At 44.5% G+C, this 26,755-nt stretch overlaps 1 protein-coding gene across 2 annotated transcripts in view; it reads left to right on the top strand.

Annotated features, from left to right (window-relative positions):
- LOC121008100 (histamine N-methyltransferase B-like) overlaps positions 1-26,755 on the top strand; it is a 261,257-nt gene that overhangs the window by 194,807 nt on the left and 39,695 nt on the right. The window lies entirely within an intron of this gene.

Genomic DNA, 26,755 nt, shown 5'->3' with positions numbered 1-26,755 from the left:
GGGGAGCCTGAGTGACTTCCTTGTTTTTAAGGTGTTTACTCCACTGCAGTTCATGCTTTGCATGCAGGTGCCTGGTCATGCAGGTTGTGCTAAGGTTCAGAACGTTAATGCCTCGCTTCAGGCTCTGATGGCACAGCGTGCAAACCACTCGGGTCTTGTCGTCAGCACATTGTTTGAAGAAGTGCCATGCCAGGGAACTTCTTGAAGCTGCCTTTGGGGTGCTCGGTCCCAGATGGCGGCGGTCAGTAGCAGGCGGAGTCTCTTGGCGGCGGGTGTTCTGATTTTGCCCACTGCTCCCTCTTTTGCTACGCTGTTGGCTCGGTCTCACCACTGCCTCTTCCTCCGAACTGTGAAAGTCAGTGGCACGACCTTCATTCCATGTGGGGTCTAGGACCTCATCGTCCCCTGCATCGTCTTCCACCCAGTCTTGATCCCTGACCTCCTGTTCAGTTTGCACACTGCAGAAAGACGCAGCAGTTGGCACCTGTGTTTCGTCATCATCAGAGACGTGCTGAGGTGGTATTCCCATGTCCTCATCATCAGGAAAAATAAGTGGTTGTGCGTTAGTGCATTCTATCTCTTCCACCCCTGGGGAAGGGCTAGGTGGATGCCCTTGGGAAACCCTGGCAGCAGAGTCTTTAAACAGCATAAGAGACTGCTGCATAACTTGAGGCTCAGACAGTTTCCCTGATATGCATGGGGGTGATGTGACAGACCGATGGGCTTGGTTTTCATGCGCCATCTGTGCGCTTTCTGCAGAAGACTGGGTGGGAGATAATGTGAACGTGCTGGATCCACTGTCGGCCACCCAATTGACTAATGCCTGTACCTGCTCAGGCCTTACCATCCTTAGAACGGCATTGGGCCCCACCAAATATCGCTGTAAATTCTGCTGGCTACTGGGACCTGAGGTAGTTGGTTCACTAGGACGTGTGGCTGTGGCAGAACGGCCACGTCCTCTCCCAGCACCAGAGGGTCCACTAACACCACCACAACCATGTCCACGTCCGCGTCCCTTATTAGATGTTTTCCTCATTGTTCCCGTTCACCACAATTTTGAGAATGGCAAATTTGGGAATAGTTTTTCACCCCAGAACAAAAACTGTGCTTTTACGGTCACTACAAATAATTTGACCAGCTCAAACAGTACAGATTTGGTTGAATAGAAATGTGAGGCCTATTTTTTTTTGCGCTGTGTGACAGGTATACGTTTAATCACAGAATTAGACTTGTATCTGCACGGTAGCGTGTGTGTTAAGTTTTTCTGAATGACACTATCAGCACCTTGAATCTAAGATATCCTTTTTGGGATAGATTTCAAGTAGGCCTCATATAGCATAAACTACTTATTTTGAGAATGTCAAATTTGGGAATAGTTTTTCACCCCAGAACAAAAACTGTGCTTTTACGGTCACTACAAATAACTTGACCAGCTCAAACAGTACAGATTTGGTTGAATAGAAATGTGAGGCCTATTTTTTTTTGCGCTGTGTGACAGGTATACGTTTAATCACAGAATTAGACTTGTATCTGCACGGTAGCGTGTGTGTTAAGTTTTTCTGAATGACACTATCAGCACCTTGAATCTAAGATATCCTTTTTGGGATAGATTTCAAGTAGGCCTCATATAGCATAAACTACTTAGTTATTTTGAGAATGTCAAATTTTGGAATAGTTTTTCACCCCAGAACAAAAACTGTGCTTTTACGGTCACTACAAATAATTTGACCAGCTCAAACAGTACAGATTTGGTTGAATAGAAATGTGAGGCCTATTTTATTTTGCGCTGTGTGACAGGTATACGTTTAATCACAGAATTAGACTTGTATCTGCACGGTAGCGTGTGTGTTAAGTTTTTCTGAATGACACTATCAGCACCTTGAATCTAAGATATCCTTTTTGGGATAGATTTCAAGTAGGCCTCATATAGCATAAACTACTTAGTTATTTTGAGAATGTCAAATTTGGCAATAGTTTTTCACCCCAGAACAAAAACTGTGCTTTTACGGTCACTACAAATAACTTGACCAGCTCAAACAGTACAGATTTGGTTGAATAGAAATGTGAGGCCTATTTTTTTTTGCGCTGTGTGACAGGTATACGTTTAATCACAGAATTAGACTTGTATCTGCACGGTAGCGTGTGTGTTAAGTTTTTCTGAATGACACTATCAGCACCTTGAATCTAAGATATCCTTTTTGGGATAGATTTCAAGTAGGCCTCATATAGCATAAACTACTTAGTTATTTTGAGAATGTCAAATTTGGCAATAGTTTTTCACCCCAGAACAAAAACTGTGCTTTTACGGTCACTACAAATAACTTGACCAGCTCAAACAGTACAGATTTGGTTGAATAGAAATGTGAGGCCTATTTTTTTTTGCGCTGTGTGACAGGTATACGTTTAATCACAGAATTAGACTTGTATCTGCACGGTAGCGTGTGTGTTAAGTTTTTCTGAATGACACTATCAGCACCTTGAATCTAAGATATCCTTTTTGGGATAGATTTCAAGTAGGCCTCATATAGCATAAACTACTTAGTTATTTTGAGAATGTCAAATTTTGGAATAGTTTTTCACCCCAGAACAAAAACTGTGCTTTTACGGTCACTACAAATAATTTGACCAGCTCAAACAGTACAGATTTGGTTGAATAGAAATGTGAGGCCTATTTTTTTTTGCGCTGTGTGACAGGTATACGTTTAATCACAGAATTAGACTTGTATCTGCACGGTAACGTGTGTGTTAAGTTTTTCTATTTTTTATGGGGCTGGGTGACAGGCTCAACTTGCCCCTGATGTAGTATATGGCCAAAAAATAACCACACTATTGATGGTTAAATGCACTTGGGTGACACAGGCTCAGCCTGCACCTGATGTAGTATATGGCCAAAAATTAACCACACTGTTGATGGTTAAATGCACTTGGGTGACACAGGCTCAGCCTGCACCTGATGTAGTATATGGCCAAAAAATAACCAGACTGTTGATGGTTAAATGCACTTCGGTGACACAGGCTCAGCCTGCAGCTGATGTAGGATATAGCAAAAAATAACCACACTATTGATGGTTAAAAGCACTTGGTGGTAGCTTGTGCTGGCGCACCACAAGTCACAAAATGGCCGCCGATCACCCCAGAAAAAAGTGATCTAAAAACGCTCTGGGCAGCCTAAAAAAAGTGAGCAAGTCGATATTAGCACTTCAATGATCCACAGCTGGAGATCGATCACTGAATTAAGTCTTTTGGAGGAGTTAATCTGCCTAATCTCGCCCTAACGTCGCAGCAGCAACCTCTCCCTATGCTTGAATCAGCAGAGTGATGTGCAGCGCTACGTGACCCAAGCTTATATAGAGGCTGGGTCACATGCTGCACTGGCCAATCACAGCCATGCCAATAGTAGGCAAGGCTGTGATGGCCTCTTGGGGCAAGTAGTATGACGCTTGTTGATTGGCTGCTTTGCAGCCTTTCAAAAAGCGCCAAGAAAGCGCCAAACACCGAACCCAAACCCGGACTTTTACGAAAATGTTCGGGTTCGGGTCCGTGTCACGGACACCCCAAAATTCGCTCATCCCTACTCTGGACCAATGGAAGAATGTTATGTTGTCAGATGATTCCAGATTTACCATGTTCCAGAGTGATAGGCTCAACAAGAAGAGAGGCAGATGAAGTGATGCCCCCATCATGCCTAGTGCCTACTGTATAAGCCTGTGGTGGCAGTGCTATAATCTGGGGTTGCTGCAGTTGCTCAAGTCTATGTTCAGCAACAGTATGTTTTCAAAGAATGAGGTCACATGAGTAATTGAACAGATCGAGTGACCAGGTTATTAATACATCAATGCATTTTTTTCTTCCATGATGGCAGGGGCAGTGTTGAAGATGACAATGCCATCATGCATCGTGTATAAAATGTGAAATAGTGGTTCAGGGAGCATTAGACATAATTTTAACCCAGGTACAAACCACAGAGTCCAGACCTTCACCACTTTATGCTCTTTTTTTTTTTTTTAAATAGCAGTGTACTTACGGGTTATTTTCTGCCGTTATTCTGCATAGTTATGAGTCATATTTTGCGACTCATAACTTACGAGTCGGCATTCTACTACAGTGTTAACTGAACAACCTGTATGTCGTGATCGTGCGTAGACAACCAGCATGGATCACTTTTTCTACTTTTCACTTTAACAAGTATAGAGTTAGGAATTCTCTTAACATGGTTTGCATGTTTCATATTCATGCATGTGCTCTGTTAATTATGTATTGTCAATATTTAGACACTTAAATATGTATATAAATAATATTTTTTTTAAAAATAGAATCATGCGTTGTTTGGCTTCATTCACAAAATTAAATTATTTTACTTTATTTTATTATATTTTATTTTAAAATAAGTTGGGTTTGGTGCGCCGTGTTGTGGTTCACGCTGTAGCAAGTTGTGGACCGCATGTGGCCTTCCCTTGTCAAAAGGTCTTGTGCAGTAAACATTGTACTGGACTGATTGATGAACCTAAATCAAATTTATTTATTTTATTTGTTTATTTTTAATTTAGATACGGATTTAGGTTCGAACATGGTGTTGTCTGTTGTCCTGGGAGTGAAAGCTGACTTCCGTGCTGACCTATCTACATGGTTGGGTGTGACTGGCGTTATACTCATCCTTGTGGAAATCCGGTTTTGTGAATGAAGCCTGATTGACACATGTATATATGGATAGTTACTTTTATATTTTTTGTTAATTATGAAATCAATTATGTAATGATAATTTTCACATGCTAAGTATATATAGATACAGGTTAAAGATTTTTTTGTAAAAACTGTGTACTATATAATGTTTTGGAAGCCATGTCACCATTTAGAGAATTCTTATACTCAGAGTCATGTAATCACATGTTTCGGTCTGTTTGGCGGAAGCAATGCTTGGACATTAACAATTTAAAAAAAAATGTGCACTATCAAGGATCAGTGCTGGTTAGTTCTTACCCCACGCCATTACATTTTTGCCTATTGTTACAGATTTTTTTTTGGGGGGGGGGTAACCGGCATTAATTCAAAATAAATTTGTTATTACAGTCCTGATCAAAAGTTTACGACCACTTGAAAAATGGCAAAAAATCATATTTAGCATGGCTGGATCTTAACAAGGTTCCAAGTAGAGCTTCAACATGCAACAAGAAGAAATGGGAGTGAGACAAGGCAACATTTTTCCAGTCTTCAACAGTCCAATTTTGGTGAGCTCGTGCAAATTGTAGCCTCTTTTTCCTATTTGTAGTGGAGATTAGTGGTACCCGGTGGGGTCTTCTGCTGTTGTAGCCCATCCGCCTCAAGGTTGTGCGTGTTGTGGCTTCACCAATGCTTTGCTGCATACCTCGGTTGTAACGAGTGGTTATTTCAGTCAATGTTGCTCTTCTATCAGCTTGAATCAGTCGGCCCATTCTCCTCTGACCTCTAGCATCCACAAGGCATTTTTGCCCACAGGACGGCCGCATACTGGATGTTTTTCCCTTTTCACACCATTCTTTGTAAACCCTAGAAATGGTTGTGCGTGAAAATCCCAGTAACTGAGCAGATTGTGAAATACTCAGACCGGCCCGTCTGGCACCAACAACCATGCCACGCTCAAAATTGCTTAAATCACCTTTCTTTCCCATTCTGACATTCAGTTTAGAGTTCAGGAGATTGTCTTGACCAGGACCAGACCCCTAAATGCATTGAAGCAACTGCCATGTGATTGGTTGACTAGATAATTGCATTAATGAGAAATAGAACAGGTGTTCCTAATAATTCTCTAGGTGAGTGTATATTATAACATTGTACACGGAAGGCAATCCATTAGAATATACATAAAGATAAAACGTAACATTTAATAATGTTACTATGAGGGTCTATTCACACGTCCGTAAGTGTTTTGCGGATCCGCAAAACACGGACACCGGCAATGTGCATTCCGCAATTTGCAGACCGCACATCGCCGGCACTATAATAGAAAATGCCTAATCGTGTCTGCAATTGCGGACAAGAATAGGACATGGAAGTGAAAACGGAAGCACAGATGCGGAAGTGAGGATCCGCAAATGCGGTTGCGGACAGCACATTCCGGCCCCATTAAAAATGAATGGGGCTGCAATTTTGCGGAACGGATGTGGAGCGCTGCACGTCACTCTGCTGTTACAAGTGTAGGGAGAGGATGCTGCTGGACTTACGATTTCAGGGAGAGAATAGGAGAGAATCTAACTCAGCGATCTACAGTGAAATAGTTGTGTGGGTGCAAGGCACTATCGTTTTACCCTGCCCTGAGGCCATTGACCAAAAAAAAATAACTTTTATAATTCTGTTAGTTAGGTGGGCGGCGGCGGCGGCCATTTTATGCATGCTCAGTGCACCAGCACTGCATCTGAGCTTTTGGGACATTGCAAATCACCATTTTTTTGGGCAAACTACAACATCTGCATTAGTCAGTGTGCAATTTAAGCTAGAAATACACTCATCATTTTCTGGGGTTTGAAAAACACACTTTATTGTCAAAAAACTGTATTTTCCTGATCTGCAAGTGTTAAATTCAAGTTTAATATATACAGCTTTCATATTCTGTTACCAAAAAAACACTTTTTTGCCAATCTACATCTGGATTAGTCAGTGTGCAATTTAAGCTAGAAATACACCCATCATTTTCTGGGGTTTGAAAAACACACTTTTTTTTGTCAAAAAAACTGTATTTTCCTGATCTTCAAGTGTTAAATTCAAGTTTAATATATACAGCTTTCATATTCTGTTACCAAAAAAACACTTTTTTGGCAATCTACAACATCTGGATTAGTCAGTGTGCAATTTAAGCTAGAAATACACCCATCATTTTCTGGGGTTTGAAAAACACACTTTTTTGACAAAAAACTATATTTTCAGGCCTTGCAGCATCAGCACGTGTAAAATTACAGGCTTATATACTACTGTCAAATTTAGTTGTGAAACAAACACTCGTTTGGGCACAAAACATTTAGTTGGCAGCCTTTGATGCAGATGTCATTGTGAGATACACCCTTAATACATGTTGGTTATATTCAGAGATTTTAAATACCGCCATTTGGTGCACCAATATTGAATTCAGGCCTACACTGGTTCAGGCCCGGTGAGATACACCCTCTACATACAGGGGTTTGATTCAGGCATTTGAAATACAGCCATTTGAAATACAGCCATTTTGGGCAAAGAAATATTTAATTAAGGTCTACACTGGTTCAGGCCCTGTGAGCTACTCCCTCTACATACAGGGGTTTGATACAGGGGTTTGATTCAGGCATTTGAAATGCAGCCATTTTGGGCAAAAAAATATTTATTTTAGGCCTACAGTGGCTCATGCCCTGTGAGATACTCACTCTTCATACAGGGGTTTGATTCAGGCATTTGAAATACAGCCATTTGAAATACAGCCATTTTGGGCAAAGAAATATTTAATTTAGGCCTACACTGGTTCATGCCCTGTGATACTCACTCTACATACAGGGGTTTGATTCTGGCATTTAAAACACAGCCATTTGAAATTCAGCCATTTTCGGCAAATGAATATTTAATTTAGGCCTACACTGGTTCAGGCCCTGTGAGATACTCCCTCTACATACAGGGGTTTGATTCAGGCATTTGAAATACAGCCATTTGAAATACAGCCATTTTGGGCAAAGAAATATTTAATTTAGGCCTACACTGGTTCAGGCCCTGTAAGATACTCCCTCTACATACTGGGGTTTGATTCAGGCATTTGAAATACAGCCATTTGAAATACAGACATTTTGTGCAAAGATATATTTACTTCAGGCCTACACTGGTTCATGCCGTGTGAGATACATCCTCTACATACAGGGGTTTGATTCAGGCATTTAAAATACAGCCATTTGAAATACAGCCTTGTTAGGCAAAGAAATATTTAATTTAGGCCTACACTGGTTCAGGCCCTCTGAGACACACCCTCTACATACAGGGGTTTGATTCAGGCATTTGAAATACAGCCATTTGAAATACAGCCATTTTGGGCAAAGAAATATTTAATTTAGGCCTACACTGGTTCAGGCCCTGTGAGACACACCCTCTACATACAGGGGTTTGATTCAGGTGCGAGTAGGCGACAGAACCTGCAGCGGTATTTGGTCGGGCCTAATGCGGCTCTACAAATGGTGAGGCCTGAACAAGTACAGGTGATAGTAGATTGGGTTGCTGACAGTGGATCCACCAGTTCCTGGGCCCAAAGCAGGCTACTGGGGGAGGTATTGGCCAGCACCAGCACTATGTATCACGTGTTGATGTAGTTATCTTGCCTTCTGGTAATGCTATATCTACGCTCCCTCCGTCTGAACATCTTTAGCTAAGTATCGGTTTATTATATTATCGCTTTCGCATCATTGGTCACATCTATATCATTGCCGGACGTTTGTCCAAATTTCTATCTACCTCCTGATGAGCCTGTTTCTATACAGGTGAAACGCGTTGAGGTCTGAGTTATAAGATGTGTATATTTTAAAATGCGCGTACTGTTTACTGGTGAGGAATGGTGATCCCCCGAATATCTGGACCCCCTTCCACTCACTTTTTGTATTCATTATTTGTATTGTTTGAATTTCGGAGAGGACAGGTGGCGACCCTGGCTATCTGAACCACCTTTTTCCCTCCGGTATATTCTTTTTGATACCGTTACTGTATATCTATTACCTTTCCCCGGTTAGGGTCAACCTAGGGACTTGACAGTTTTAGGTTCGGGGACAGGGAACCTCCACCATCAGGGGGTTACCCTGGGCTGAGCAGGTTTTAGGGCCTTTAGGGTAAGCATCTTGTCTGCCCTGCCCTTTTCTCCTCAGACCATGTACTAATTTTTGTTTTGATCCTCGAACCGCCGTAGTTTACTGATAGTTTTTGTGTCACTAACATACGTTTTAGCTAGGGGTCACTACTCCCCTGTCAAAAGAAATTTATATATAATCCTTTTGAAATTGTAGTACACTCTGTTGGTATATGCATACCTATACCCGCACTATAACTAAATAAAGGTATTTTTAAAAGTCACTAATTTAACAGCAAATCCTGTGAGACACACCCTCTACATACAGGGGTTTGATTCAGGCATTTGAAATACAGCCATTTGAAATACAGCCATTTTGGGCAAAGAAATATTTAATTTAGGCCTACACTGGTTCAGGCCCTGTGAGATACACCCTCTACATACAGGGGTTTGATTCAGGCATTTAAAATACAGCCATTTTGGGCAAAAATTATTTTAATTTAGGCCTACACTGGTTCAGGCCCTGTGAGATACTACCTCTACATACAGGGGTTTGATTCAGGCATTTGAAATACAGCCATTTGAAATACAGCCATTTTGGGCAAAGAAATATTTAGTTTAGGCCTACACTGGTTCATGCCCTGTGAGATACACCCTCTACATACAGGGGTTTGATTCAGGCATTTGAAATACAGCCATTTGAGATACAGCCTTGTTGGGCAAAGAAATATTTAATTCAGGCCTACACTGGTTCAGACCGTGTGAGATACACCCTCTACATACAGGGGTTTGATTCAGGCATTTGAAATACAGCCATTTTGGGCAAAGAAATCTTTAATTAAGGCCTAGTCTGGTTCAGGCCGTGTGAGATACACCCTTTACATACTGTCGTTCTATTCTACTATTAATTAAACACCCATTTAGGGCAAGATCCTAAATTCTAAAAATATGAGGAGAGCGTCAAATAAGGGACGTGGCCCAGGTTGTGGTGCTGCTGGTGGAGCTCCTGTTGCAGGGAGAGGACGTGGTCGATCTGTGCCAGCTACAAGCACAAGTGAAACCCCTTCCTCAGGTGCGAGTAGGCGACAGAACCTGCAGCGGTATTTGGTCGGGCCTAATGCGGCTCTACAAATGGTGAGGCCTGAACAAGTACAGGCGATAGTAGATTGGGTTGCTGACAGTGGATCCACCAGTTCCTTCACATTGTCTCCCACCCAGTCTCCTGCTGAAAGACCACAGTTGGCACCTGCAGCCGATGTCCATCAGTCTTTCACCTCACCCCCTTGCAAATCAGCCAAGCAGTCTGAGCCCTAAGTCATGCATCAGTCTCTTCTGCTTTTTGATGACTCTGTCAGCAGGGTTTCCTAGGGCCATCCACCTAGCCCTGCCCTAGAAGTGGAAGAAATTGAGTGCACCGATGCCCAACCACTTATTTTTCAAGATGTGTACATGGGAGGACCATCTCAGCACATCTCGGATGATGATGAAACACAGGTGCCAACTGCTGGGGCTTTCGAAAGTGTGCAGACCGACAAGGAAGGCAGGGGTGAAGACTGGGTGGAAGATGATGTGGGGGACGATGAGGTCCTCGACCCCACATGGAATCAAGGTCATGCGAGTTACCTCTCGGAAGAGGCGGTGGTCGCACAGAGCCACCAGCACAGCAGAAGAGGGAGCAGGGTGCAAAAGCGGAGTGGCTGTCCTCTAGACAGTACTACTCCTACTGCCCACCGCAGCAAGGGACCGAGCACACCAAAGCCAGCTCCAAGGAGTTCCCTGGCGTGGCAGTTCTTTAGACAATGTGCTGACGACAAGACACGAGTGGTTTGCACGCTGTGCAATTAGAGCCTAAAACAAGGCAAAAACGTTCTCAACCTGAGCACAACCTGCATGACCAGGCATTTAAGTGCAAAGCACGAGCTGCAGTGGAGTAGACACAGCAAAAACCAAGAAAGGTCTCTGGATCCTCCTGCTTCCTCTTCTGCTGCAGTCTCAGCCTCTTCTTCTACCTCTGGAGTGACAGTGCCACCTGCCACCCTGCAAACAGAGGATCTGCCAGCAACACCAACACCTGGGTCACCAAGCATCTCCACAATGTCCCACGGAAGCGTTCAGCTCTTTATCTCCCAAACACTGGAGAGGAAGAGGAAGTACCCCCCTACCCACCCGCGATCCCTAGCCCTGAACGCCAGCATTTCTAAATTACTGGCCTTTGAAATACTGTCATTCCGTCTGGTGGAGACGGATAGTTTTAAAGGCCTTATGACGGTGGCTGTCCCACAGTACGTCGTGAAAGCCACCACTACTTTTCCAGGCGAGCCATCCATTCCCTGCACAACCAAGTAGGGGACAAAATCAGGTGTGCACTGCGCAACGCCATCTGTGGCAAGGTGCACCTGACTACGGATACGTTGACCAGTAAGCACGGTCAGGGCCGTTATATCTCCACAACAGCACACTGGGTAAATGCAGTGGCGGCTGGGCCTGAGGCGGATAGCAGTTTGGCGCATGTCCTTCCACCACCGAGAATTGCAGGGCGCTTCAGTTTGCCTCCTGTTGCTTCCTCCTCCTACTCTGCTTGCTCATCCTCTACCAGCTCCTCATCCGGTCAGCGTAACACCTTCACCACAAACTTCAGCACAGCCAGGGGTAAATGACAGCAGGCAGTTTTAAAACGTATCTGTTTGGGGGACAAACCCCACACCGCGCAGGAACTGTGGACGGGCCTTGAACAACAGACCGATGAGTGGTTTGTGCCAGTCAGCCTCAAGCCTGGCCTGGTGGTGTGCGATAATGGGCGAAATCTCGTAGCAGCTCTGGGACTAGCCGGTTTGACGCACACCCCTTGCCTGGCACATGTGCTGAATTTGGTGGTGCAGAGATTTTTTTTAATTACCCCGATATGTCAGAGCTGGTGCATAAAGTGCGGGCCGTCTGTGCGCGCTTTCGGCATTCTCACCCTGCTGCTGCTCGCCTGTCAGTGCTGCAGCGTAACTTCGGCCTTCCCGCTCCTCGCCTCATATCCAACGTGCCCACAAGGTGGAACTCCACCTTGCACATGCTGGCTAGACTGCGAGCAGCAGCAGGCGATAGTGGAGTTTTAGCTGCAGCACGCACGGTTGAGTCACTCTGCGGAACAGCACCACTTCACCACCAATGACATGGCCTCCATGCGAGACCTGTGTTCCTTGTTGCGCTGTTTTGAGTACTCCACCAACATGGCCAGTGCCAATAACGCCGTTCTGAGCGTTACTATCCCACTTCTATGCCTCCTTGAAAAAACGCTCCTGGCGATGATGGAAGAGGATGTGGCACAGGAGGAGGAGGAGGAGGAGGAAGAGGGATAATTTCGTAGAGTTTCCGGCCAGTCATTCCCAATTGGCTCCGAGGGTGGGTTCCTGCACCCACAAACCCAAGGTACACAATTGTCGAGCCAGGTCACAGTTTTGGAGGATGAGGAGGTGGAGGATGAGGAGGAGGAGGAGGAGATGGAGGAGGAGGAACCATGTTCACAGCAGGGTGGCACCCAGACCATCATGGCCATCACTGGTGCGTGGATGGGGGGGATACAGAGGACACAGACGATACACCTCCCACAGAGGTTTTCGTTGCCTCTGGGCAGCCTGGCACACATGAGCGATTACATGCTGCAGTGTCTCAACGACCGCCGAGTTGCCCACGTTCTAACTTGTGCTGATTACTGGGTGGCCACACTGCTGGATCCCCATTACAAGGACAACGTACCGTCCTTAATTCCCTCACTGGAGCGTGATCGTAAGATGCGCGAGTACAAGCGCACGCTGGTAGACGCGCTGCTGGTGGCATTCCCACCTGACAGTGGGGGCACAGTGGAAGCACAAGGCGAAGGCAGAGGACGAGGAAGAGGTCGCCAACGCAGCTGGGGCACCGCCAGCACCTCAGAAGGCAGGGTTAGCATGGTTGAAATGTGGAAAAGCTTTGTTAGCACGCCACAACAACCAGCACCACCAGCTGATATGGAACGTCTTAGCAGGAGGCAGCATTTCACCAACATGGTGGAGCAGTATGTGTGCACACGCCTACACGTACTGAATGACGGGTATTCCCCCTTCAACTTCTGGGTCTCCAAATTGGGCACATGGCCTGAGCTTGCCCTTTACGCCTTGGAGTTGCTGGCCTGCCCTGCAGCCAGTGTATTATCTGAACATGTGTTTAGCACGGCAGGGGGGCGTTATCACAGACAAGCATAGTCGCCTGTCCACAGTCAATGTGGACAAGCTCACATTCATTAAAATGAACCATACCATGTCCGTACCTTGTCCAGAATAGACATGTATACCGGCACTAAGCAGCCATTGTTATACTGCAGCGCAATTGCTCATGTTTGTATTTTGGATATTTCACACTCTTTTGGAGTGTACCTTAATTTAAATTTTTTTATTAAAACCAAAAACCTGTGTTGGCTACCTCGTCCTCCTCCACCGCCGCTTCCACCTACTCTGCTACGTCCACCGCCTCCTCAAACTCCTACTCCATATGGAACTATATCATTTCACTTATTTGTCATTTACATTTTCTGGTGAAATTCACAAATTTTTGGGTGTATAGTACCACTGGTATACCTAGTAGGCCGGTTAAAAAAATTAAATAAATTGTTATTAACATTTTCGGGTGAAATTCACCAACTTTTGGGTGTATAGTACGACTGCTATACCTATTAGACCGGTAAAATAAATTAAAAAAATGATCTGTTACATTTTCTGGTGAAATTAACCAATTTTTGGGTGTATAGTACCACTGCTATACCTAGTAGGCCGGTTAAAAAAAAAATTGTCAGTTACATTTTTGGGTGAAATTCACCAATTTTTGGGTGTATAGTACCACTGCTATACCTAGTACGTCGGTTAAAAAAAAAAAAATTGTCATTAACATTTTCTGGTGAAATTCAGCAATTTTTTGTGTGATGTACCACTGCTATACCTTTTAGACCGGTAAAAAAAAAACAACATTTGTCAGTTACATTTTATGGTCAAATTCACCAATTTTTGGGTGTAATATACCCCTCCTCTACCTAGTTGACAGCTTAATAAATTTCAATAATTTTTATTTTACATTTTTGGGTGACAAACAATTGTTTTCTGTCATAGACCCCTGCTCTACCAAGTAGACAGGTTAATTAATTTCTGTAATTTTTCTGTTACATTCTTGGGTTGATTGACATTATACAATTTTAGACGTGAATAGACACCTGCTCTGCATAGGTGATAGGGAATACAATTTCTAAAATGCTTCTTTAATTGATGCGCGCCACCTCCTTTGATTCAATGCTTAAACTTAAACAAGTTGTACCACATTTAAGCTTCAATACTTTGTCCCACATTTCCGCTTGACTCTTTTGGCCCACATTTGGGCTTCTGTAATTTGTCCCACATTTGCGCCTCAATAGCTTCTCCCACATTTCTGCTTGATCCCAATTTTTTTAAATGAATTTATCTCCCTTAAATTTGGTCTCTCTTTCTCACGCTCCCTCTCCGGCCTGGAACCCTGATTCCCCGCCACCCGTGATCACCATGGTAGGCGCATAAAAGAACATCGAAAGTTGATAGAGCGAATCGAATTGGATCGTGAACATCACGGGGACGTGCGACATGGTGGGGCAGTAAGTGTGCACACGCCTACACGAACTAACTGACAGGGGTCAGCCCCTGCAACTTCTGGGTCTCCAAATTGGGCACATGGCCTGAGCTTGCCCTTTACGCCTTGGATGTGCTGGCTTGCCCTGCAGCCGGTGTATTGTCTGAACGTGTGTTTAGCATGACTGGAGGGGGTTAACACAGGTTATATTTCCTAATCTTTTGGGGTGTACCATAATTTAAAAAAATAGAAATAAATTTTAAACCAAAAAGCAGTGTAGGCTACCTCCTCCTCCTCCACCTACACCGCCACATCCACCGCCTCCTCAACCTCCTACTCCATATGGACCTGGTCCTCCTAGATCAAGATTATTATTTTTTATTTTTGCGTATTTTATGTTATTTTAAGTCATTTCCCTATCCACATTTGTTTGCAGAGCACTTGCAATGCTCTTAACCACATTTTGATGACATTTGCAGCCCTCTAGCCCTTTCCATGACATTTTTACAGCCATTTTAGTGCTCAAAAGTTCGGGTCCCCATTGACTTCAATGGGGTTCAGGTTCGGGGTCAAGTTCGGGTCCCGAACTCGAACTTTTTTCCGAAGTTCGGCTGAACCTGTCGAACCCGAACATCCAGGTGTCCGCTCAACTCTACTTATAACATCTGATTGTATTGAAATTGTATGTGTGTGGGGTATAAGCTATTGGATATTGGCCATCTGAGGAGAGGTGTACCTGTGTAGTGACGTGACGGCATAGTATGGGGTGTACAGCTGGTACACCTTCCCCTGGTGCACCCTGGGTAACTCTAAATTAACCAGCAAATACTGGATGTCAAAAATTACTTCTCCTGACCAACAGGACACTTATTAGAATCTTTAGACTAGGCATCCTCACACTGCGGCCCTCCAGCAAACTGCGGCCCTCTAACTGTGGCAAAAATACAACTCCCATCATTCCATGACAGCCTACAGCTATCATTCTATAGAAGCGCATCATGGGAGTTGTAGTTTTACAACAGCTGGAGGGCCGCAGTTTGAGGATGCCTGCTATAGACTGTGTGTGTGTGTGTGTTGGGGGTGGTCGGAGGGGGTGTGGGTTTGAAGGGGAGTTTGGTGGTATATTGTGTGAGGCAGGAAATGAGATGTACAATGTGCATCTGATATATATTTGTCTGCTATCCATACATAATGACATGTCGGCCACATGTACAGTACAGACCAAAAGTTTGGACACACCTTCTCTTTCAAAGAGTTTTCTTTATTTTCATGACTATGAAAATTGTAGATTCACACTGAAGGCATCAAAACTATGAATTAACACATGTGGAATTATATACATAACAAACAAGTGTGAAACAACTGAAAATATGTCATATTCTAGGTTCTTCAAAGTAGCCCCCTTTTGCTTTGATTACTGCTTTGCACACTCTTGGCATTCTCTTGATGAGCTTCAAGAGGTAGTCCCCTGAAATGGTTTTCACTTCACAGGTGTGCCCTGTCAGGTTTAATAAGTGGGATTTCTTGCCTTATAAATGGGGTTGGGACCATCAGTTGCGTTGAGGAGAAGTCAGGTGGATACACAGCTGATAGTCCTACTGAATAGACTGTTAGAATTTGTATTATGGCAAGAAAAAAGCAGCTAAGTAAAGAAAAACGAGTGGCCATCATTACTTTAAGAAATGAAGGTCAGTCAGTCAGCTGAAAAATTGGGAAAACTTTAAAAGTAAGGGCTATTTGACCATGAAGGAGAGTGATGGGGTGCTGCGCCAGATGACCTGGCCTCCACAGTCACCGGACCTGAACCCAATCGAGATGGTTTGGGGTGAGCTGGACCGCAGAGTTAAAGCAAAAGGGCCAACAAGTGCTAAGCATCTCTGGGAACTCCTTCAAGACTGTTGGAGGACCATTTCAGGGGACTACCTCTTGAAGCTCATCAAGAGAATGCCAAGAGTGTGCAAAGCAGTAATCAAAGCAAAAGGTGGCTACTTTAAAGAACCTAGAATATGACATATTTTCAGTTGTTTCACACTTGTTTGTTATGTATATAATTCCACATGTGTTAATTCATAGTTTTGATGCCTTCATAGTCATGAAAATAAAGAAAACTCTTTGAATGAGAAGGTGTGTCCAAACTTTTGGTCTGTACTGTATGTATGGATAGCATATAAATATATAGCAGATGCCAGTGAGATAGTGCTTTGATGGCAGACCAAACGTTTATTGTGATATCGAAAATGCTTAAAGCGAACCTTTCACCTCATTTTCACTTTATAAACTAGCAACAGTTCCTTATAGATCATCTTCAGTGTGTTCTTATACATCCTTGTGCCGCTTTCATGCGCTGTATCTGCCTGAGTCCGCGCGAAAGACGGGATCGAGCGGCGAATGAGGAGGACGCGCATGCGCAGCCTTGACAAGCGCGGTCCCGGCGACTGAGCCGGCTGTCAATTACAGTGCATAGAGGCGGGGTTAGGGCAGGGGAGGTACAGCCAGAGGTGAGGGAAGGGCTGCCCCCTTGACTTCTAGCGTGACTGTTGGAGCAGGAAATGATAACTTTATAAGACGATTTTTTCAGGCAGATACAGCGCATGAAAGCGGCACAAGGATGTATAAGAACACACTGAAGATGATCTATAAGGAACTGTTGCTAGTTTATAAAGTGAAAATTAGGTGAAGGGTTCGCTTTAACTATTTATTTTAGTAATACAAATAAAATCACATTTTATCTTGTATGAGTAGATGTTAATGATTAAGGGGAATAAATATTGTTTTTGAATGTCAACAATACTTGTTTCCACAAATCATTTATATCTAATCAAAGTACGTGCAATGGAATTTAAATGTCATGCGAAAATTGTTTTCACATACAAGGATATTTCCGAAAACTTTAATTCCATAAACCTACATAAGAATATTAGTAAGATAACAGTAAACATTACTAAACAAGCGTGTGAGTTGTAATGTTCATTTACTTACTATGACGAGGATCTCTTCCTCCACTTGTGTGAATTTGCTTGCCACCATCTTTCGATTCTCATCTACAAGTCGACTCAATAATACACTTTTTTTTCAAGATGAAACTGGTTCCTTCCTACCAGGAGTGACTCACGGCCATATGTGCGCATGCGCATATGAACATTTCATTGCCATTTCCGCAATGTGTATGTTACGAATATTCGTTATATTGCTATAACTTTGTTTTTTAGAATATTCGTCATATTCTAAAACAAGAATATATAGCGAATATTCGTAAAATACACATATAGACTGCAATTTAGCTAATATAGTGCTATATATATTTTTTTTTATAGTGTAAATTTTTTCCAAATCTGAAGTTCAGAAGAGACAAAAAAAAATTGACTATAAAAAAAAAAGATTTTAGCACTATATTACTTACATTGCAGTCTATATGTGTATTTTACGAACATTCGCTATATTGCTATATTTTCGTTTTTTTGAATACTCGTCAGATTCTAAAACATGAATATATAGCAATATAGCGAATATTCGTAAAATACACATACCAAAACCAAAAGGAAAGTTGCCTTATACAGTTAAAAAAATATATCGCAATACACGATATAATTAAATCGCATATTATTCGCGATAAATAGAATAATGACGAATATTCAATTTCAACGAATATAAGACGAATATTCAATCGAATATTCACGAAATATTGCGAAATCGAATATGGCACCTCCCACTCATCACTAGTTGTGACTGAATTGCTTTTTTGCTTGCACCCAAAATGGCCGCCGGAGGCCTTCTTGCTTAATCTATGGTGCCATCCTTGTACAAAACGCCCTGTTTGGCAGGAAAAATTAAGTGCTGCCTCTTGAAAAGTGCAGGAAAATATCTCTGCTGCGCAATCACCTCATTAACATGGATTACAATAGGAGCGCCGCCTCCCCTATGCTGCAGAACCTAGAGGGGGCGTGCAAGAGGAAAGGTGGAGCCTGCGTGATCAATGGATCAGTCTGCTAGAGGAGTTGTTGTTTCCGGACGTGCAGAGAGATGCTAGGCCTGCCGATATGTTGACTCAGTCGGGGCCAGAGTGCGAGATGAGTGCACCGCTGCCATACAGCCAAGGTGAAGAACTGCTACCTTACCCTTGCCATGGCCGCATGAAGGACCCTGAAATTACCATCAAGGCATCTATGAGCCTATTGCATGTGAACCGCCGTCACCACGACCGCGAGGAGGGTTCGCCTCGCCTAATCTATTATGGCCTGTGCTTATGGCAGAGATCCGCGAAGCTGCGGTGAAGAGAACCAACCAAACCAAAATTTATTTTGAAGAACTGACTAAACGCCTAATGGAACACCCAGCCGACAGCCATTCCCGGTTGGAGAGGCGAGTGGGAGTCTTGTTAGCCTTCGACAAGGAAAGAGATCAAGACACAGGCAGAGACTACTATGTGAACTGCCGATCCATCAAGAGGAGTTATCTACCCAGCCGGCTACACAATCTACAGGTGGGAGAGTCAGTGGAGTTTATCCCCACCAAGGGCATGCGAGGCCCATACGTCACTGCGGTGTCCAGACCACGACCCGACTGGGAAGGTTCGGGTGATGACGCAGAGACAGGTAGTGAACCTAACACCCCGCCAGGGCCTGTCCGGTCCACTTACCAGCAACAGGCCTCCTTTATTGGGCCTAACATCTTTTGGCAGCCGACTGTTCTAGAGGGAGGAGCCAGGCCTTATCCGCCGGCCGACCTCAGCAAAAGGGCAAAAGAGGTAGCTGCAACTGAAGTGCGGGAGAAGCTTTGGGCCTACCTGGAGAGTCAACGCCAGATGGCTGCGCAGCAGGAGAAGAATGACCTTCATGAACAGGAGCCTAAAAAACAGGTTGACACACCGGAGTCGGCCTGCCCCGTGCCTGCACATGTTCCAGAGAAGCAGTGCTATGCCCGATCAAGGATCCGCACGCGATCGAGCCTACCCCCTCGGGAGTCCGAGTGCAGATCCTGTCCCCTGATGGTCGAGTCCTTTGGCCCATACCTGTGGAGGATCCAGAGGAAGAGGATACCTACTTGTAAGTAGGCCTGTAGGCCATTCACTACTGACTGTGCCGCAAAGGAGTCCGTTGTTGCCCCTCATGGACTGTTGCCAGTTCCCCAAGGCACAGTGACAGTTTTTCAAGTCACTACTCAGCCTGCTGTTCCTTTGAGGAATTTCCCAGGACCCCTTCTGGCCTGTGTTTCTTTCCCTGTTGCTCCTGTTCTGCGCAAATTTTACCCCTTTTTACCCCCTTTTCAGGTTGAGTGGAGCTATGCAACAGGACTATTTTATAATGTTCAAGGCATGTACCCAGAAGGATGTTTTCTGTGTTTGTTCTTAAGTAATGCTTATGTTTACAAGTCAACAGACTTTTGCACTTTAATTATTATGCTGCACTAAAAGGGTTTTATATCCTGAAGACTTGGTTGGACTTTGCCATGGACTTTATACCATATTTGTGAGATCAACGCCAATTTGTGTCACTGGCAAGTTCAGAAGATACGCCGCCCAGTGTCCATTTTGTGTCATGATCCACATAATTTATGATATTTTCATAATATGTATTTTCATACTGTTTGTTGTATTTATATCAGTATACCTGCCTGCATGCTTTCCCCTTTATATTTTTCAGAAGACTTCATCATGTCCTGAATGTGTCGAGGCCAACACATGTTAAACAAGGGGTGTATGCAGCGTCCCACTTGTATACGTGGGCACTGCAAATCTTGTTATGATGTATGTTATATCATGTTGTATTGCATTTTTGTATAACGATCCCTGTTAACAGGCTGTTAGGTGCACTACACAGATTCCACCACTAGATGGAGATAGCACAACAGTAGCTAGTGAGAAGGGAGTTGGTGAGATGTAGTAGAAGGAGTAGTGAGGAGCAGGGGGAAGGAGAGGACCCTCTCCTCTCAGCTCTCTGGAGCTCCACGGCCCAGAGTAGCCCAGACCTATCTCAGTTATTAAAGCCAAGGAATAGGCAAAAGGTGGGAACTCGCTTCTACGGTACACCCTTCCGGGGTGCCCAGTGAAAGATTATTTTCTATATAAAGACAAAGGAGGACAATAGCCATTTTATTAAGCTTCAGGCACCTTTATACCAAGGTGAAGGATTCATTAGCTTCCGGAAGCCTAACCATTTATTATTACAAGTACAGAAAGGCCATCTGTAGCAACACTGAAGTAGATTAAGATCCTAAAACCACAGTCACTGAGACCAGGACCAGATTCAGGACTAAATACCAGTAAGTACACAATCTTCTACCATAGCCTGAGATATAGCCACATATACAGCCTGTTACCTGGATTTACCATGTCCAACCTCCATATTCATAAGAGACTATTGATATCTGGATGTCAAGTCATGGCCGGACTGAGGGGCGTAGCCTTAGGGGAGGGTATCATGACGGGGGTTTGGTTTTAGGGAGACCCCAGTTAGTAGGTTAGGTGGAGGTTAGAGGGGATGGGAGGAGGAATTGGTGAAAGTGGGGGATTGGGTGGTTTAAGCGTAGGGGTGTGGTTAAGGGGTTAAATAAGGAAGCTGAGGGGAGACCGGGGGCCATTTTGTCAGATCCTGAAAAGAGCTCCCGCCCACCCTCCCTTTATTTAAGGGGTTGGGGTGGAGGTTTAAGGGGTAATGGGGCAGGTGGGGGTAGTTTAGGTGTCACGGTGGCTGTGGCAGGGGGAGGTCCTTGAAGTTGGTCTGATTCACAGAGGAGGATGCTGGGAGGGCTCCATGGTTGGGGCTGGACTCCCAGTGGTGACGGATTTAAAAGGGGCCATTCAGTGGTGCTTCTGAGCTGGAGGGCAACGGCTGGAAGCAAGATGGCTCACCCAGTGGGGTATTTGCGGTTGTTTGGGGGCTTCAAGGACCTCCCCTCGGGGGGGGGGGGGGGGGAGAATTGTTATTTATTATATGTTATGTTTATATGTTAATAAAAGACAGCTGCTGTGGCCGATTTATTCCAAGCTCGGTGTCCGTGTGTCATTTTGAGGCATGTTAGAGATGAGGTATGGGTGAAGGTAGGACACGGGGTTTGGAGGGAAAAGAGTGGGGTATGGAAAGGGATCGGACAGCTGATAACCAATACCACCGTCAAGATCCTGGTTACAGTAAAGTTCTTAGTTGGATTCAAACCCTGTCTCATTCTTCTATCTCCATACTACAATCACTCTCTTCAATTTGTACCACCAAGGTGCTGGCGTCACGACATTACCTAAGTCAGGGGCCCAGCTGCACAAGCACCCAGAAAGCCAATCACCATCAAGGGCACCTTGATCACCACCTGGCCGGTGTCCCCTGTAATAGAGCGTGCCCCGGAGAATTTGGTTCTGTTCTCCCCTTCACTGCAGGCTGGCCCATGGAGCATCAAAACTGTGAGTAAAGAACTGACTGTTATTATTCCTCGGTACACCGTCACCTCACAAGTTATTCCCCCTGCGGTCCGGGTCGCTGCACATCTCGATGCTCGTCACATGGTGGCATTCGGCCGAATACCGCATGTGCTCGAGCGCAATGATCGAGTCTTTGTCCTGTGGTGCTGAGCCAAAGTAGAATAGGAACCCACTTGAACGATGTGGTGAGTAGGTTTATGCGTTTTGATAAGTGTTGATCGTGCATGCTCGGCCGAACACCAGTTCAGCTCGAGCATCTCGATGCTCGGCACATAGCGGTATTCAGCCAAATACCACATGTGCTTGAGCGCAATGCTCGAGTCTCTGCCCCGCACTTTTCTTGGCTGCTACGCAGCCAATAAATGGGCAGGTACCTACTGCCCTCAATGTAATGCTGTAGCCATGTTGGCTGCTGGCATTACATTGATTGGCTGGCCGGAACGCGTCATCGGGTGCTATATAGCACCCGATGACGCATGTTCGGCTCATTCTTAGTCAGGGAGAGCTGCGCTCAGGAAGGGACAAATAGTGTAGGGAGTGATTTAGGAATATTATTACCACCAAAACTTTTAAGAGACCAAAAAGTCATTTTAAGAACTATTGTGTGTGGCAGCAGCAATCTATATTTTTAGCGCAACCTGCGCTAAATAGCTAAAACTTTACAGACCAAAAAGTCCTTCTATTTTGTGTGGCAGCAATATCTATTTTTAGCGTATCCTGCGCTAAATAGCGTACAATAGTTAGGCCGCTGCAGACAGCGACATTATCTGTGCCACATCTCCAGTGTAAAGTGTGTGCATCCAAAAAATATCTGACATCCAGTGTAATTTTTCCGTAGACGGTGTCTGCTGCAGATACTGACATTAGCTGCGCAACATCTCCTGTGTAAATTGTGCACATCCAAAAAATATCTGTGACATACAGTGTCCTTTTTCCATAGACGGTGTCCGCTGCGGACAGTGACATTAGCTGCGCCACATCTCCTGTGTAAAGTGTGCGCATCCAAAAAATATCTGACGTTCCAGTGTACTTTTTCCGTAGACGGTGTCCGCTGCGGACAGTGACATTAGCTGTGCCACATCTCCTGTGTAAAGTGTGCGCATCCAAAAAATAACTGCGACATACAGTGTACTTTTTAATAGACGGTGTCCGCCTCTGACAGTGACATTACCAGCGCCACATCTGCAGTGTAACGTGTGTGCTTCAAAAATTTATCTATGACATACCGTGTACTTTTTCCGTAGACGGTGTCTGCTGCGGACAGTGACATTACCAGGGGCACATCTCGAGTGTAACGTGTGCGCTTCAAAAATGTATCTGTGACATAAAGTGTACTTTTTTGCATAGATGTGAGGAATATGGATTAATATTTACTGTCAGCCATGTCCTCACACACACCATTTGCTGACAGATAGCAGAGGTAGTAAACTCCACATGAGGGCCCTGCTTCAAAGCCCCAGCCATATGGCAGAGAACTCCTAGCAGGCCACATTTATTTACATTTCACACCTCCAGTCAGACAGCCCGGATCCTGCAGGAAAACCCCCAGCAGGAGGTATCAGCCCTTGCCAGGATCAATGCAGGGATCTCAACTCTCCCGGAGGTTCAGGGAGTCTCCCTCTATTAAATAGCGGCTCCCTGACACCCACATGTGAGACAATACAGGGAGTGCAGAATTATTAGGCAAGTTGTATTTTTGAGGATTAATTTTATTATTGAACAACAACCATGTTCTCAATGAACCCAAAAAACTCATTAATATCAAAGCTGAATATTTTTGGAAGTAGTTTTTAGTTTGTTTTTAGTTTTAGCTATTTTAGGGGGATATATGTGTGTGCAGGTGACTATTACTGTGCATAATTATTAGGCAACTTAACAAAAAACAAATATATACCCATTTCAATTATTGATTTTTACCAGTGAAACCAATATAACATCTCAACATTCACAAATATACATTTCTGACATTCAAAAACAAAACAAAAACAAATCAGTGACCAATATAGCCACCTTTCTTTGCAAGGACACTCAAAAGCCTGCCATCCATGGATTCTGTCAGTGTTTTGATCTGTTCACCATCAACATTGCGTGCAGCAGCAACCACAGCCTCCCAGACACTGTTCAGAGAGGTGTACTGTTTTCCCTCCTTGTAAATCTCACATTTGATGATGGACCACAGGTTCTCAATGGGGTTCAGATCAGGTGAACAAGGAGGCCATGTCATTAGATTTTCTTTTTTTATACCCTTTCTTGCCAGCCTTGCTGTGGAGTACTTGGACGCGTGTGGTGGAGCATTGTCCTGCATGAAAATCATGTTTTTCTTGAAGGATGCAGACTTCTTCCTGTACCACTGCTTGAAGAAGGTGTCTTCCAGAAACTGGCAGTAGGACTGGGAGTTGAGCTTGACTCCATCCTCAACCCGAAAAGGCCCCACAAGCTCATCTTTGATGATACCAGCCCAAACCAGTACTCCACCTCCACCTTGCTGGCGTCTGAGTCGGACTGGAGCTCTCTGCCCTTTACCAATCCAGCCACGGGCCCATCCATCTGGCCCATCAAGACTCACTCTCATTTCATCAGTCCATAAAACCTTAGAAAAATCAGTCTTGAGATATTTCTTGGCCCAGTCTTGACGTTTCAGCTTGTGTGTCTTGTTCAGTGGTGGTCGTCTTTCAGCCTTTCTTACCTTGGCCATGTCTCTGAGTATTGCACACCTTGTGCTTTTGGGCACTCCAGTGATGTTGCAGCTCTGAAATATGGCCAAACTGGTGGCAAGTGGCATCTTGGCAGCTGCACGCTTGACTTTTCTCAGTTCATGGGCAGTTATTTTGCGCCTTGGTTTTTCCACACGCTTCTTGCGACCCTGTTGACTATTTTGAATGAAACGCTTGATTGTTCGATGATCACGCTTCAGAAGCTTTGCAATTTTAAGAGTGCTGCATCCCTCTGCAAGATATCTCACTATTTTTGACTTTTCTGAGCCTGTCAAGTCCTTCTTTTGACCCATTTTGCCAAAGGAAAGGAAGTTGCCTAATAATTATGCACACCTAATATAGGGTGTTGATGTCATTAGACCACACCCCTTCTCATTACAGAGATGCACATCACCTAATATGCTTAATTGGTAGTAGGCTTTCGAGCCTATACAGCTTGGAGTAAGACAACATGCATAAAGAGGATGATGTGGTCAAAATACTCATTTGCCTAATAATTCTGCACGCAGTGTATATGGTTTATCTCAGTCAGATAGCAGAGCAGAGAGATAAGAGAAGTGACAGGACAGAGTTTAGATTACAAGTTGAATTAACCCTTTAGGGTCAAATTGGCTTCTCAAGGAGATATATATGTTAAAGGCATCCCTCCTTCTGTCTCATTCAGTAGCTGTAGAACTATTGAAAGAGATGTATTTTTTTTAAATACACTTACACATTTAACCCTCCATTTTAATTATATTATTTACCCCAGTGTTAAATTCACCCCCCTGGATGCTTGTTTTTTCCTACAGTGGGGTAGATAATTACACACAGGGTTTTAAAGAATAAACTTCCTGACTCAGACCAAGAGCCGACTCAGCGAGTGAATGGAAGCACCCGCGCATGCGCATTGCGCAACCTAAGCTTCGGTTCACTTGCTTCTTGTCAGCTTAGCGAATGAACCGATTCATGTGAAAGATCCGAACTTCCCATCTCTAGTTTACTCGCAGTAAACCTTTCCGGCAACCTGTAGCAGCGTCCCCTTCTCGGCTCGTGCGCACAGTGCAAGAAGAAGCCGATGCCAGCAGTCCGCAACGGCGCATCAGGCAGAGCCTGTGCGCATAGGCGGGATCTCAAAGCGGGAGGAGGGGGATGGAGGGAGAGGCAGCACTGAGGAGTAGAAGGCGGCGATGCGTGCGGCCGGGCACCATGCATCCACAGACCTCCCCTGCTTGGGCACCTTAATTCAATGATTGACAGGTTAGTAAAACCTGTTTTTCCGCAGAATAAAGCCACAAATAGTTTTTATAAGGCCACCTTAGAAATCAGAATGCTACCTGGACATGAGCATATGTTTAGCTCACAGGGCTTCTAGGTGGTGACAGAATCCCTTTAATCATATACATAAATATGATAATTTGGGGCAGGGTAATGAGCCCAGTCCTCCACACCATAGAGCAAAGTGTGCAGATACTGCATATGTCTGGAAAATGTAATAAAAAGTTCGTAAAAGAAAAAAAAAGAAAACCTCCCTGAAATGAGACGTACACCTCCCTGAAATGAGTTTTTGCAGGTTGGGATGTCTGTCAATGATACCTTCCAGACATGTTGGCTCCTACATTTAATAAGGAATTATGAATCGCCCGGCCATCGCAGGCGCAAAACAGATACATATTTGTGTCCCGGTGGCCACGATGATCGTGCCCATGGTCTTCGCTTGAGGCTAGGGTGCCAGGAAAGGGAGATATACATATCTCCCCACAGAAACCCAATAGCGGCACCATGTTTAGACTCTAGTTGTAGCCGGAACCCAGGCAGATCCGTTGGTCCTAGAACCATCTCCCTGTGACCTTCTGGACTGGAGCTATAAATCCTAAAGGGTTTTGTGGGTCATTTGCAGCCAGTCCAGCAGAGGGGGTTGGACCTCTCCCAAAGGCCGGGAGGGGAGGGGCCGGCTACAGGTTAAAAGGCTTGTGCCAGAAAGTGGGCGTGTCTTTCTCTGAAGAAGGGTCACATCGTGTAATGTGTTTAGGGGACCCAGGAACTAGCTGAGATCACTGCCCTTCATGTGACTACAGCAAAGAACACCTCACAACCCAAAGGAACTTTCATCTTACCCGGTAACTGACTTTTACTCTGCTTAACCCTGTTGTACCCATATAACCTGTATCTGTAACCTCAGAACACTGTATATATTCTCTGTGTATATTGTGTTATATCTAGTGTTCCCTTACGGCGATTAAATATATAATTTAATCTTATGCTATCTTGTATCTCGATCAC

Source organism: Bufo bufo, chromosome 7 (genome assembly GCF_905171765.1).
Source record: "Bufo bufo chromosome 7, aBufBuf1.1, whole genome shotgun sequence".
Classification (NCBI taxonomy): domain Eukaryota; kingdom Metazoa; phylum Chordata; class Amphibia; order Anura; family Bufonidae; genus Bufo; species Bufo bufo.
This window is presented reverse-complemented; position numbering and strand designations above follow the sequence as displayed.